Source organism: Apteryx mantelli, chromosome 12 (assembly GCF_036417845.1).
Source record: "Apteryx mantelli isolate bAptMan1 chromosome 12, bAptMan1.hap1, whole genome shotgun sequence".
Taxonomy (NCBI): domain Eukaryota; kingdom Metazoa; phylum Chordata; class Aves; order Apterygiformes; family Apterygidae; genus Apteryx; species Apteryx mantelli.
The window spans coordinates 19768424-19781559 of record NC_089989.1 but is presented as its reverse complement, the minus strand read 5'-3'; positions in this window follow the sequence as shown (position 1 = coordinate 19781559).

Below are 13136 nucleotides of genomic sequence, written 5' to 3'. Positions count from 1 at the left end.
ACTCTTCCCTTGGAGAGGTTTTCTCCCAGGGCTTTACCAAGAGGTACATGCTAGACCTCCTAACTCCCTCCTCCTGACCTGCCCAAAGGCATAGTCTGGCAAATCCTTTCCAATGGTCCCCCAAGCACCAGGCCAGCTAAATTAGGCATTTTGCCCCATACACGTGTGGGCCAGAGTGCAACTGAGCTGGAAAGTGTTCCTCTGGATTGACACAAGTGCATCCAGACCAGACATTAAACATAGGCCAGATACACATATATACACACACCCATATCTATATACACACATACACCCCCTATAAAAGCATTAAATAGTTGAAAATGTGTTTCTCCTATCTAAAAGAACACAAAGTCTATGACCAACAGGCCCCATCCAGGCTGCAGCAACCAAGGCCAGACGGTGGGGTAGGCTGGTTCAAAGCGCATTTAAGGCAACTGGTGATAACACCAGTGCTATTTTTTCGTGAGCAGTTGGGTGGGGAAAGGAGGTCTCGCACACGCGCTAGGAGGACCATATGGTGCTTCGCACACCAGATTTCCCAGCTACAGCCAGGCCTCAGTCTCACACCCTACCTGTCACTCTTCGAGACGCGCTCTGCCGAGGGTCATTTCATCCTCTCGGGGGCTCCGTCAAATTTGTTCGCAATACGTTATCTCCCAAAAGGGAGAGCTTGGCGTCGCCTCTTGGGGCTTTCCGCTGTTTTTAAAGCTACCAGTCTTTTTGATGAGGTTACAATGTTTTTTCCCACGGCGGTATTCTGCACCAGGGATCTTTGAACCTTTTCCTAGCACGGGGGAGTTTGCTCTCCCATCCTAATGCCAACTGCCTGTCATTGCATGGCTTTGCTTCATTTGTTTGATGTCTTCATTCAAATTTTAACAGATAAGCAATAAAATACGAGGCCATGGGACAGCCAAGAATTCCCTCAAGTAACCAAAAACCATGCGTGGGGGGTCTGTGGGAGCCCCAGAGGCCTCAGACAGCTCCCTGCATCCCATTTTCCATTATCCATAGGCCTCCCTCCTTGTTCTGTTTCTGAATTTTAGGCCCACACCTCTTCATATAAATAATTCTTATTTAAAAAAAAGCTTGTTTTGCAGTAGAATGCTTTCTGACCATAGGAGAGGGCCAGCTGGGAACATCGCCCCTGCATGTTAAAGTCAGTGAGCTCAAAGACCACAGTATTGCAGAATATTCCACCCTCAGAAGCTGAAGAAAGTTTGAATACAGAAAACCTTGTATGTGCTCATTTCAGAGCAGAATTCGGAGGAGGAAAAAAAAAAAGCAGGCCTTAGCATGTTCCCGGATACCTAAGTTTTTAGAGTATAAAGAAGCTGAATCACAATTGTTTCAGAAGTCATGAGGAAAGTGTCTTCATCTGTATTTGTAGTTCTGGAATGCCTTGCATATTATAGCATTTTATTTTCCTAGCTGCACTGAGTAGTGCTTTTCTCCCGGTCATTTTGCAGCACAGTTAGCTTTTATTAGGCTATGTCATTAGTCTGCTTCAAGATATAAATTCAAAGAAATGTGAATATTACAGAATATTGAGGGATGCCCAAAGCTTTTTAAGATTGGATAGAGGCCATTGCTCAATATTAAGCTAAAAGTACAAGAGTAATTTGTTTTAAAAGGTGCTTTGTTGAATCAGTAATTGTTTTTGAGTAACATGCAATTTCTTTAAATGGGTAGCAGGATCATTTTCAGTGCATGGTATGAAAATAATTATGGAGTCCTTTCTAAAGGCTCAGTGATTAAGGCAAGCAACCAGAGGTTTGGCTGCATGGCTGATGACCAAAAAGTGTGATGTGTAGAAGTCAAACTATCTTAATGAAATTTCTAGTTCTCACATAAGAATTTTACCATTATTTCTCTCCTGATCTTTAAGAATAGCTGTAGAAATCCTCTTTTGCGTCTCTTTTTAGAACTCGGTTATTTGCAAGTGAAAAGAAATCGAACGTCATATTATTGAAAGTCAAGTTTTTCCGAGTCCAAAAGGCTTGCCTGACTTCACTGAAGCCTTTGTTCAGTGTAAAGAGTGATACTGGTTTGATTTAAAAAAATTAATCAGTCATTTTTCTTTTCCTTCTTAATCCTTCACTGACATCAAGTCCTGTCATTTTTGATCCTAGCTTCCAGAGCATATTGTCTGACTTTAACCAGAAGCATTCTGTAATTAGGTTCCAGCTAATTTAGCTTAGACTATTTAAAAACAAAAAATAATCCTGCTTCTAGCAAAACCCAGCTAAAGTTTCAAAAGAGTTGTACAGGGGTAGTTTCATTTCATAAATAAAATATATTGCTAGCGATGAAATCCTTTCCTTAAAAGCTTGGGAATGTACTTTGGCCTAGGCATACTGCGGGTGGTTTTGTAGAGATGAACGCGAGAACCACCGCTGCAGTCAGATCCTGTCTCTCTCCGAAAACCTGGTGCTGGCGCTCTAACAGGGATGCTGTCAGGGCTGGGATCCTTCAAATATGACCTACTTTTCTATTTCATCCTTTACAAAAGCAAATGTTTAAATGCTGTCTATATTTTTTTTCCTTAAAGAAGCAAATGTCAGTGCACAGGCTCCTAGGTACGACTCCAGAAACTGGAGCCGCTTTTGGGTCACCGTAGAGGCAGCCACCTCCGCCTGGCCCCGGGCAGGGACGATGCCCTGGGCTACATGGCCGCGCATTGCAGCGCCGTGTGTCCCAGCCTGGCCTGCCATCTCCAGCCGCAGAGCCCCTGCAGGAGCCAAGGAGCTCTGAGCCCACCTTGCAGCCTTTTTAAGGGGAGAAAAGCTCTTTTCAGGGTAAGGGATTTGAGGGTGAGGGCTGGCCGGTGGCTAGGGGGTTTCAGCTTGCTATTTCCAGGATTGGTGCTTGAATAAGAAATATCACCGTTGCAATCTTTTCCCCTAGGCACCAGCAAAGGGCACACACCTGCTGGAGCATTAGTAAGGGGTTGAGGTACATGTGCAGCAGGCACCTCTCCATATTCCAAGATGTATTTCCCACATCCTTCCCTTGCTAGGGGAGCATCTATTTGCCTCCCTCAGTCTGTGATTTAAAGCCCTGCGATTTGGCAGCACAGTCGGTGCAAATTTCCCCAAACAAGCAGAGAAATGGAAAAGGAAACCGAACTCACCAAATTTCCCAGCACAAAGCCAGCTGATTCACAGCAACACAGCCCCACTGGCTCGCATGTGCTTCTCCACCTGCAAAGAGGGGATCAAACAACTCAGCATCCAGGGGCTGCCCTGCAAGCTGGGAGAGGCGAGACCCCAGGCAAGTTTTCACTGCAGCCTATAGCCACAAAAGGATGTCGACATTTAGGCATTGAGCTAGTGCCAGGCCCCAGAGCAGGGTCCCCAGCACTGGGGGAGGCACCTCTCCTCTCCCAGCCGTGCCCAGGAGGACGGGCACAGCTAGAGAGAACTTTTCACATCCAGCTAACATAGCTGATCCAAAATGCAAAGGACAGAAAACATCAAGGTCAGAGGAGGGTTGAAGCATGGACTGCAGCGGGGCCAGCTGCTCCAAGCCACACAGCTCCAGCAAGGAGAACACTCCCAGATGAGCTTGAGATACCTGGAGGGCTTCACTGGTGATTGACTCACTTGGATTTTCTAGTAAAAGGAGTCATATTAGTACTTGGTGGGTAGACAGAAGAGTTTAGCATGATGCTGTTTCCCATAATACACAATAGGATATCAAGAAGCTCCTAGGAAAAGAGCTCTGTACATTCGGCGCTTTGGGGTGAGATGCAGAAAAATGGAGTGGACAAGGAAGAGTGAAAGGAAAAGTGTGAATTTTGGGGACGCAAGAACCTAGAAGCAACAAGAGTGTTAGTAGCACCCGTTCCTCTTGTCCCTGCAGGAGGCAATGCACACGTTACCTTTGCTTTTCTCACACTGACTGACATTTTCCAGCAGCCTTCTCAAGTTTCCGTGTTTAGCAAGTAGCACAGTGCTGTAAACCTTTGGGTTTTAGTGAGCAGCTTTGCTGGATTTAATCTGAAATGTTGTTAACAATATCAATAATTTGTTAGCGTACCCCAAGAGGGCAGATTATCAGTAGTACCTCATAACAGAAGATTTATTGCCTGCCTTAAGAAGAATTATTTAAAACATAGATAACCGTATTGAGACAATCCTTTCCCCAACAATTCACATCTATTTCTCATGTGAAACTTTACCTGAATTTCCTTCAGATCCGCAAAGGCTAAAGCTGTTATAACAGTCACACTGGATGCTGACATACTATTTAAAGAGCTGTCAAGAGCACTGAAGTCCATTGCCTCCTCCCAAGATTGTTTTTAAAGTTTTTCTCTACCAAATCAGAACTGAAAAAAACAAGATTTTTTTTAAGGACTTTTTGTGTAAAGATTAAAATGCAAAAAAAAAAAAGACACAAAAGAGCAACTTTTACTGCCCATTTCAATAGCCCATTGAGTTCATTTTTCCTTGCAAGAGCCTCCTAGGGATGGGTGTGCAGCCCCCCACCCTCAGCTGCCCTGTCCATCCTGTTGCTGCAGCCACAAACCGAGCACTTCCAGGCCCCGTTACATCCCAGCTGCAGAGTAAGACAGGGAAGATGGGCTGCCATGGGAGCATCATGTATGTTTTAGCAACTAAAAAACTTAAAAGCACATTTTTGCCAAAAGGACATTTCTACTGGAAAACTTTACAGAATACAAAATACAAAACCCTTGCCCGGTACCAGCCTATATTTGCCTCTTTTGCCCTTTTTTTTTTTTAAAGAAGGCAACCTATATCTAAAGGGTGTGCCTGGAAAGCACTGGAAAAGATTGTTTGCTTGGCTTAACTTTTTTATCTTAAAGTCATGAGCATTTTAAGTTGAGCCTTTTCAGTAATAGAGGCACAGCACTTCTTGCATTCTCCCATCAGCATTTGCCAACACCTACCTGAATCCAGCCCAACTTAAGCAGAGTTCATTGCATTTGGGCTGCAGTCCAGCTGGTATCACTGAAAGCCGTGCATGCTTTCCTGATTGCATCATGGAAATGTGTTTCTTGCTTTTAGGAAAGGAAGGAAATAATGCACATAGCAAGATGGGGCAAAGGCAGCTGCCAAGCCTCAAGGATGGACACAAAAGTGGAACCAAACCTGGATCCCCATACCTAGACACAGCTCTGACCATTAGGTTCCCCTTTGCAGCAGGGGCATGGTGAAAGGAGAAAATCCTTTCTTTGAATTTGTTTCTGGAGCCCAAAGCTCAAGAAACCTAATTAATGCTTCCAAAATCGTTACTTAGCCACTATAAACCAAAGAGCACCAACCAGCATATTATCCCTAGTTACCAAGCCACATCCAGTTTTCATTTACCAGATTAACTAGGCAGCAATTAGGTAGTTAACATTAGTTCACAGAGCTGTCATACAAAGTTTTGCTAGGTGCTCAGTGAATTGAGCCATTCATCTCTGCAGCCCCAGTCAGCCCCTGAAATGCTATTTGCCACTGAAATGATTCTTCAGGAACAGTTAGCTTTCTAAACTGGTTAATAATATTCTCTTAGAGCTGTCTGAACACTCCCAGTATGTGAAACTCCAGAGAAAAGGGTCACCTGTCTTTCTGAAGAACCAGGAACACCCCCACATCCCACTCCTGATGTGAGAAGTACCAGGGGATGCAGCAGGACAGAGACCACTAACAACAGCCACAGTGAAGAGGTACACAAGAAAGCTGAAATAAAAAAGGCAAAGGAAAAGCTAAAATAGAATTAAAAACATAGATCTGAAAGAGCAACCAGAAGGAGGGAAGACAGAGCTCAGAAAAAGCAATACCCCAAGTAGCTGCAATTAAGAAACACCAAGGGAGGTGTTTCTTCTGGAAAAGCTGGAGGATGGGATTATATTGAATTAGCTCCTCCCAGAGGCATCATTAAGTCAATTAGCAATGGCTGGGGAAGGCTATGTATAGCCCTTGGGGCTGGACTTCTGGCTGGTTCTGTGGAGGATTTGGGGGAGAAGATAAGAAAGGTGTGTGTAAGGCTTTGCACTAAGAGTACAGCAAAGAGTAGTGTACTGGGCTAGATCTGCAAAGTGCCTGTTGCTGGCCCCTGGGGCGAGAGGCTCAAAAGGAGCCATTGGCCATGTAGGATAGCACCAGCGATGGTAGCCTAGGTGCTACCGTGTGGGAGCTGTCGTTCTAGGAAGCAGTGGGGTTTCAGCAGGCAAATCTTGGTGCTTCCCAGCCTGGGAGTTCACTGTGCTTCGCTTCGCTTCCCCACCGGCTTTCTCCCAGGCAGGCCGTCACGGATGCGGGAGCGAGCCTTGCAAAACACCAGTCATACCGTGAGAATTTGCTATTGGGATTTCAGCGCTGAGTTTTTTAAGCTTGAAACTCTGTCTGGCCGTAACCGGTTTCTGTCAGACAGGTGCCTTGGGGGCGATTTGGGGGCTTTTGTTAGTATTCTCAGTTGAAGCTTAGGCTGCTCCGTGGAGTCTCTCTGCGGACAGATCTGACAGCGGCACGCAGCGCCGTTAGTGTTTAGACTGAAAGCTCGATTGTGTTTTGACAGCCTCTCTTCCATGCACGACAGAGAGGAGCACGTCCCAAAATCTGGTTTGCCCAGGCCGATGTCTCAGTGGCACTTAATAATCTAGATTTTGATGCTATATAAATAAAGCAAAGGGCTCTGTTAGGCAAAGTCTCCCCCCTCTCCTCCTGAATTTAACGTAGGTTAGCTGAAAACCTGAGCTGCTAACGTGCATGAGAAGACACGAGCGTTGCACCCAGAGCGCCGTGCTCGCTGTCCTGTCAGCGCCCTGCAGGAGAGCTGGGGCTCGACCGGGGGCGGCAGGGACCGACGTGGCCAGGCTCGTTCTGTGCTCGTCACAGGAGCGAAATGAGGGGAAAAACAGAAATCAGCCTAAAACCTGAACAATATTTTGTTAAATCAACACATTTTTAATCCTAACGTATTGTAGAGGTCTTAGGCAAAGGAGTGGATGTGTATGTGTAAGTACCTGACCTGGTGCAGGGAAAAGATTTAAAAGAGAAATGCATCCAGGGCAGGGAGCGGATCCCAGGAGCAAGGGAAGGACTCATCCAGGCAAGGTCCTGATCTCCCACACATTCACTGTTCACCACCCAAGCCAGCAGGCCTGGACCCACAAGGGCTGCTTCACCTCAGGAGTACAAAAATCACAGCAAATGATGTGAAAGGGTTGATATTAAATGCCTTCTTATCGGGATTTATTGATTTACAAGCAAGGCGATATCCAAGAGCAGAACAGAGCCTTTACAGTATCTGTATTAAACGTTCCATCAATTTAAATAATTGGATTCATTTAGAAAGATACAGCTCAGGCATTTAAAATGCTTTTGAAAAATGATTTCAAAACATGTTCGTTTCCTTTGATGTGAAAAACAAGGACAGCTTGTTTTGTTTTAAAACAAAATCTCTATTGCCACGGACAACCAAGCCACTAAAAGAAGAAAGCAATCGAGCCACTGAGCGAACAAAAATAGAACAGTGTTCTCTGTGTTGTTAAAGGAGACATTATTGCTCTGATACAACTCCCACCAATACTGAAAACTGCGTGCATACAACAAGAAGTAAATTCTTGGGAGAATTTTCACAACTCTCAGGCAGGACATCTAGTGCAAATCCTGCTCCGTGCTGCTCAGTGCAAATACGAATGCGGCAGGATTTGGGGTTGTTTAATTGTCTTTCCTCTAATTCTTTTAGAGCAACTGAGTTAATTATGAGGAAATCCATGATCTTATTTATTTTTAAAAGAAAAGCACATGGATCATGGAAGAAGGCATGAATTGGGGAATACTGATAAGCTATAAACATTTTAGTAATAATTTAATATTAGGTATCATAGGATTTGTATTTTCATGTGTCACTTCTCCAGTATTTGAGCTATTTTTTCTATCCTTCATAATCTAGATGAAGTATAATCCCATTTCACCAATCAACAGCTCGTTCCCAACCCTCATTTGTACAAAAGGCTTTTTACACCTCTGGTAAAACAAGAAGGGCCTAAAAATAGGAGTAATTTGCCTGCACAGCATAAAGACTTCAGCTTGAATAAGAATCAGACCCCTTTCCTCAAACCTGGCAGAAAAAAACTACTTGTATTCCATGATGACAGGAATAATTTTTGCAAATAATTGCCTGATTATATGCATATTTACATGTTAATCTGAGTTTGCAAAAAAAAAAAAAAATCTGATGTTCAAAGTGAAAATCAGAGAAGCCTAAATATTTTATAAATATTAATTTGGGTTGGTTTTTTTTGAAATTCTACAATTTGTCACGGTGGGTATTTTTAGTCAGACTTCCTCTACATTGACATCATACTGCCTTGACGTGCCTGGCAACACGGAATAATTATCATCTCCGTTTCTCTGCAGCACGGCGATACCCAGCAGGGCGGAAGGGGTGGATTTTTCACCTCTAGCTTCAAAATTCTTAGTGAGGTTGGGACGGCGACGCATGCACATAAAAGCAAATGAAAAGACCAGTGCCCAGATGCCGATGAAGGGATCAGGGCAAGGAAGATGCTTTGCAGCAGCGATGGGAGCTCCAGAAAAAGTGTTTTTCAAACTGCTGCTTTTAAATTGAACGCTGGGGTCGAGCGATTAGTTCATCACCTTTCCTGCAGGCTCTTTTGGGGGCTCGTTGCTGCTGGAGGTCTGGGACGTGTGGCAGGAAGTTGGAGCCAGCCAAATTTCCGCCCCAGGATGGGGATGGCTTATTTAACCAACAGAAAGTCCTTTCCTGGCCTCATCCATTTAAATGCAGCATAATGCGCCGAAGGCGGCCAACTCCATCACATTCTCATGGTGCCTTAGAGGAACTTCAGACCAGTCTGATTTGTTGCATATTTACTAAATATGACCCTTCCTACGTGTTCCCACCATGCCAAGCACGAAGCCGCCCCAGTTTCGGTTTGTACCTCTAAGGACGCGGTCTCGCTCTGGTCCTGCACGACGCTAAATCTGGAGCAAGTCCTCAGAGATCCGTGGTGAAACCCTTGTACATGAGGGTAGATTATCACAGCCCAGATGTCGTTTTGCCTAGCTGCTGATGGCTCCCACGTGGCGGGGATATGACTGTCTGCACCTTCGCTCAGCGTTTTACTGGGCTCTTGCACTTAGCTTTGGAGTGAGGACCTGTGTTGGTTTGCTGTCTTCTTGTTCTTCTGTCTTATTTTCCAGGATCTCCATTTCATCACATTCAAACCCATAGGTCAGGCACCTTAAAACATGATTTGCTAAAACAAAGTTTGCATTATTTACAGATACACAGGGATCAACGTTTTTGACAGGCTTGAGGGCTGGAAGCTTTCATTTCATCCAACAAAAGCCTGAATTGTTCCTCGAGCCACCACAGCTCTAGGAAAATCCTCAAATATTGCAAGACTTGTGATAAAATCATGACATCTGTCAGCACTGCAGCATGCAATGACCACCCGGGTATTGCAGTTAAGAATAATTCAGCTACCACAGTGAGCTCTGGTGCTGGCCACCATCTAGCCACAGCAGCACATGGTGGTTTTCTCCCATTGAATGGCCCCTCCGGCTGCAGCAACCCCCTGTGAGGTTGGGGGTCCTTCCCTGAGAGCCTATCCCGGGGAGGGAGGAGAGGCCACGCTCAGACATTCGGCCCTTCACACAGTGCAGCTCTTCCTCTCTTCTCTAATTCTTACTCTTTTTAAGCCAGGAAATGCTAGCAAGAAATAGCAGTGGAGATAATATCCAGACAATTCATCTTTCTTTCTTGAATAAAGCAAAATCTTGCCTGGCTCTGCATGGGCATATGAGTTTCAAAGCTGGCTCTGTTTGACTCTGAGTGAAACAACGGTGGGATTTATTACTTGTGTTGGAGCAGTAATTTGCAGCTCTGGTCATGGGCTAAGATCTGTAGAAATGCTTTAAAGCCTTTGCCAAGAAAATCAAGTAGGTACTGGATGTTTAGCAGATTTGGTGTTTGATTTTCTTCAGTTGTTTTTGCCATATGTAATTGTGTAGTTGCTGAGACCAAAAAGATGGTTCTGCAGGAACTTCTGGCACAAATCAGCATACACTCATTTATGAACACATCCTTGAGTTTGCACAGATAAAAGCTTCTTGCTAAACATCTGTGCAGCCAAACCCTGTCACATATTTTTGTGAAAAAAGCAGAAGAGAGAAGGTGATCCAAACATAACTAGATATCATCAAGATTTAGAGACTGCAAATATATTTGCATGTTATTTCCACACTCTTGGTCCCTCTCTAATCAGCAATGTAACATCTGGACCTGTATTCTTTGGAGGCTCTGAAGAGCAAAGCACTCATATGTCAAATGAACTTCCCCTTTTGCTTCAGTTTCAGGCATAGAAAGACAGCAAAAAACCACCGTGGTTAATACACAGCTAAAGTATACATTATTTTTCATTGTATAGACTCCGTAATCCTACTGTGCCTATGCTTTCCCTTTTCCATTTTATAGCTATGACCCAAAAACCTCTTTGGAGCTGTTTTAAGTAGCTGGAGTTTGATTTTGCAAGAAGAGAACTGGAGCAGAGGTCTGTGCTCCATTACATAGCTAGAGATTAATTATGAGGAGAGAGAACGGAGGTATAGGCAATGGGTTTTCCCTAAAAGTTCATACCCATTGGTGCCGGCTGAGAGGCAGGCAACCTTTACCCGTTTTCCTTCAATATTCAGTGCTGTATCTTGGCCATGTATAACCTCAAGGGGAAAGGAGTAGGAGTATCTAATATTCTTCCAGGGCACATATCATATTTCACAGCATGAGTTTAATGCCTAGCCATAATATTTTTCTATAACCCAGCATGCGAGGCTAAATTCCTAGTGCTTTCAATTACTGGACACCTGAGTGGAGAAAACACTGCTGATGATAGGATTAACCGCGACGCAGGGTAAGCGGCCTGCAGTGGCCCGTGGAAGACCCCGGAGCAAACCCAGGAGCCAATTCCTGAAGCAGGAGGCAGTGTGGTGTAGTCAGTGCCGATGGTCCTGCCCATCACACCAAAACGAATGGGGCAGTTTCCCTCGCTGAATCCTGCAGCAGCATGGGAGAGGCAGGTGCTGGTTCTGGGAACCACAGCGCGTCCCCATAGGTAAGTAAACCGCTCCATCACAGAGCATAAATGTCAGGCGGTGACCGTCATAGCTTTCCTGAAGAGTGGTTTTGTAGGCCATGGTATGGATGTGTGAACAACGTCCAATTATCAGTCAGCCAAGATAAATAGCATGACTTCAGCGATCATGGGTAATGTACAGGAGCTATCAAAGGGCTGCACATAACATGGGAAACACAGGTTGGGCTTTCCAGCTTCACAACTTGGGTTCTTGATGGGGTGGGGAGTTATCTACATGTAACCATGCACAGGACATGGTTTCAAGTGCACTGAAAAAAGATCTTTTAGGTGGACTGATACCTTTGTACACTGGATTTGAGGAAGAGGACTGATAGCGCAAGTGAATATATCCCTGAAACATTTCTGTCCCAAGGAGAAACAGCTTGTCAATACTCACCTGAAGCACAAGGGAAGGCAAGATCGCTACCAGCCACCTCCATGGTGGAGATCTCTACCATCCACCTCATACTCTTTGAGGCTGTGGATAATTTACCAGGTATCAGACCCAAGAACAGCTTCTTGTGCCAACTTGTAGGCCATGAATATTTGAGTATGTCTTTAATGCAGAAGGTATATGATACCTGGTGCAGTGGGTTCACAACGGGGTCCAGTGAAGGCTCCAGCATGGGGCATCTGGGGAGGGAGGGAAGGGGAGCTGCAACCCACCTACTTCATCTTTCCAAGTGTGTAAATGGCAGAGGTTAAACCAGCAGAGGTGAGAAGCCTCTGCAATCCACAGTCCTCTGTCTCCAGCCAAAACACAACCCAAAGAGCGTTTTCATTTTAGTCAGAAAGAATCAAAAAAAAGTCAAAATACCATAGGAAATAAAAGAAGAATATTAACTTGACAGATGAACCACAACCAATACCTGGAATCCAGCGGATAATCTTGGCTGTTACAGAGTTTTCAGCTATCACCATCGATAAAATCTGCAGATATCACAAGTGCCTGAGCAATAACTACTTTTTCGAAGCCGCTTGTGCTGCGGGGAGGGCCCGGTCACACCAGCCCGGCTGGGGCTGTGCTGCACGCGGGGACAGCAGAACTGCCCAGCATCGGCATCTTCTTGCCAAAACTCCTTAGCGAATGTAAAACTACTTGCTTAACTTGTTGATCAGCCATACCATTAGGTCTTTAAATGCTTTTAGGGGTTAAATTGTGATGATGGGTCTAAAAGTTGTGCTTGGTAAAGCTGCATGTATACCAAGTCTACAAACTTTCCTAATTCCTTAGCCCTGTGTTAGGCTGTAACAAGTAGCTTGGGCTGCATATTACATTTATAGGCATTCCCAGGCTGCTTTTCAAGGCTGCTTTTGCACCTCTTACTTCAATTTTTCTCCTGCAAAACATAAACTTTTCATGAGTAACAGTCTGAGGCACAATAATTCACATCCGTTTCATTGCAGGATAGTCTGTGCTTATAACTTCATACCAGGGAGAGCTGTAGCCCGGTGTTTAATACATGGGACACTCCTTGATACAAGTTTGTGGGTGGAAGTATCCTTTCAGAAGCAAAATTTATATTCCCTTGCAACAATATTCAGCAATCAAGAGTTTGACTGTAGCTCTCAGTGTTTCCAAAATGGATGGTATAATTAAATGATTTAAAGCCCGCTGTAATCAGGAGTGCACAGTCAATGAATATTCAAGCTGTTCTCATTGTTAGGGATGATAAAGAATCGTCTTCTCTTTAGGTGGGTTATTTTTTATTATCTGAAGAGTTATCCAGAAGATGGTGCCACAGTTCTGCCTGTAAAATGAATAACGGACCATAAGAGAGTGCTTGCACAGAAAATAATACTTAATAGAAATTTCAGATTAAACTTATATTCAAGGGCAGTTCAGAGCTCAGCAAACTGACATTTAGTCTATGTTAAGGCTCTTACTGAAAACTAGGGCAATGTATCTTTATTGCTTTTGCTCTGTGTCACTCCAGGCAAGGTCAGCCAGCATGACAGGAAGAAAAAAATCCCATCCTGTCTCTCCATTCCCTTCTGAAAACAGACAAATCTTTGGGTATTT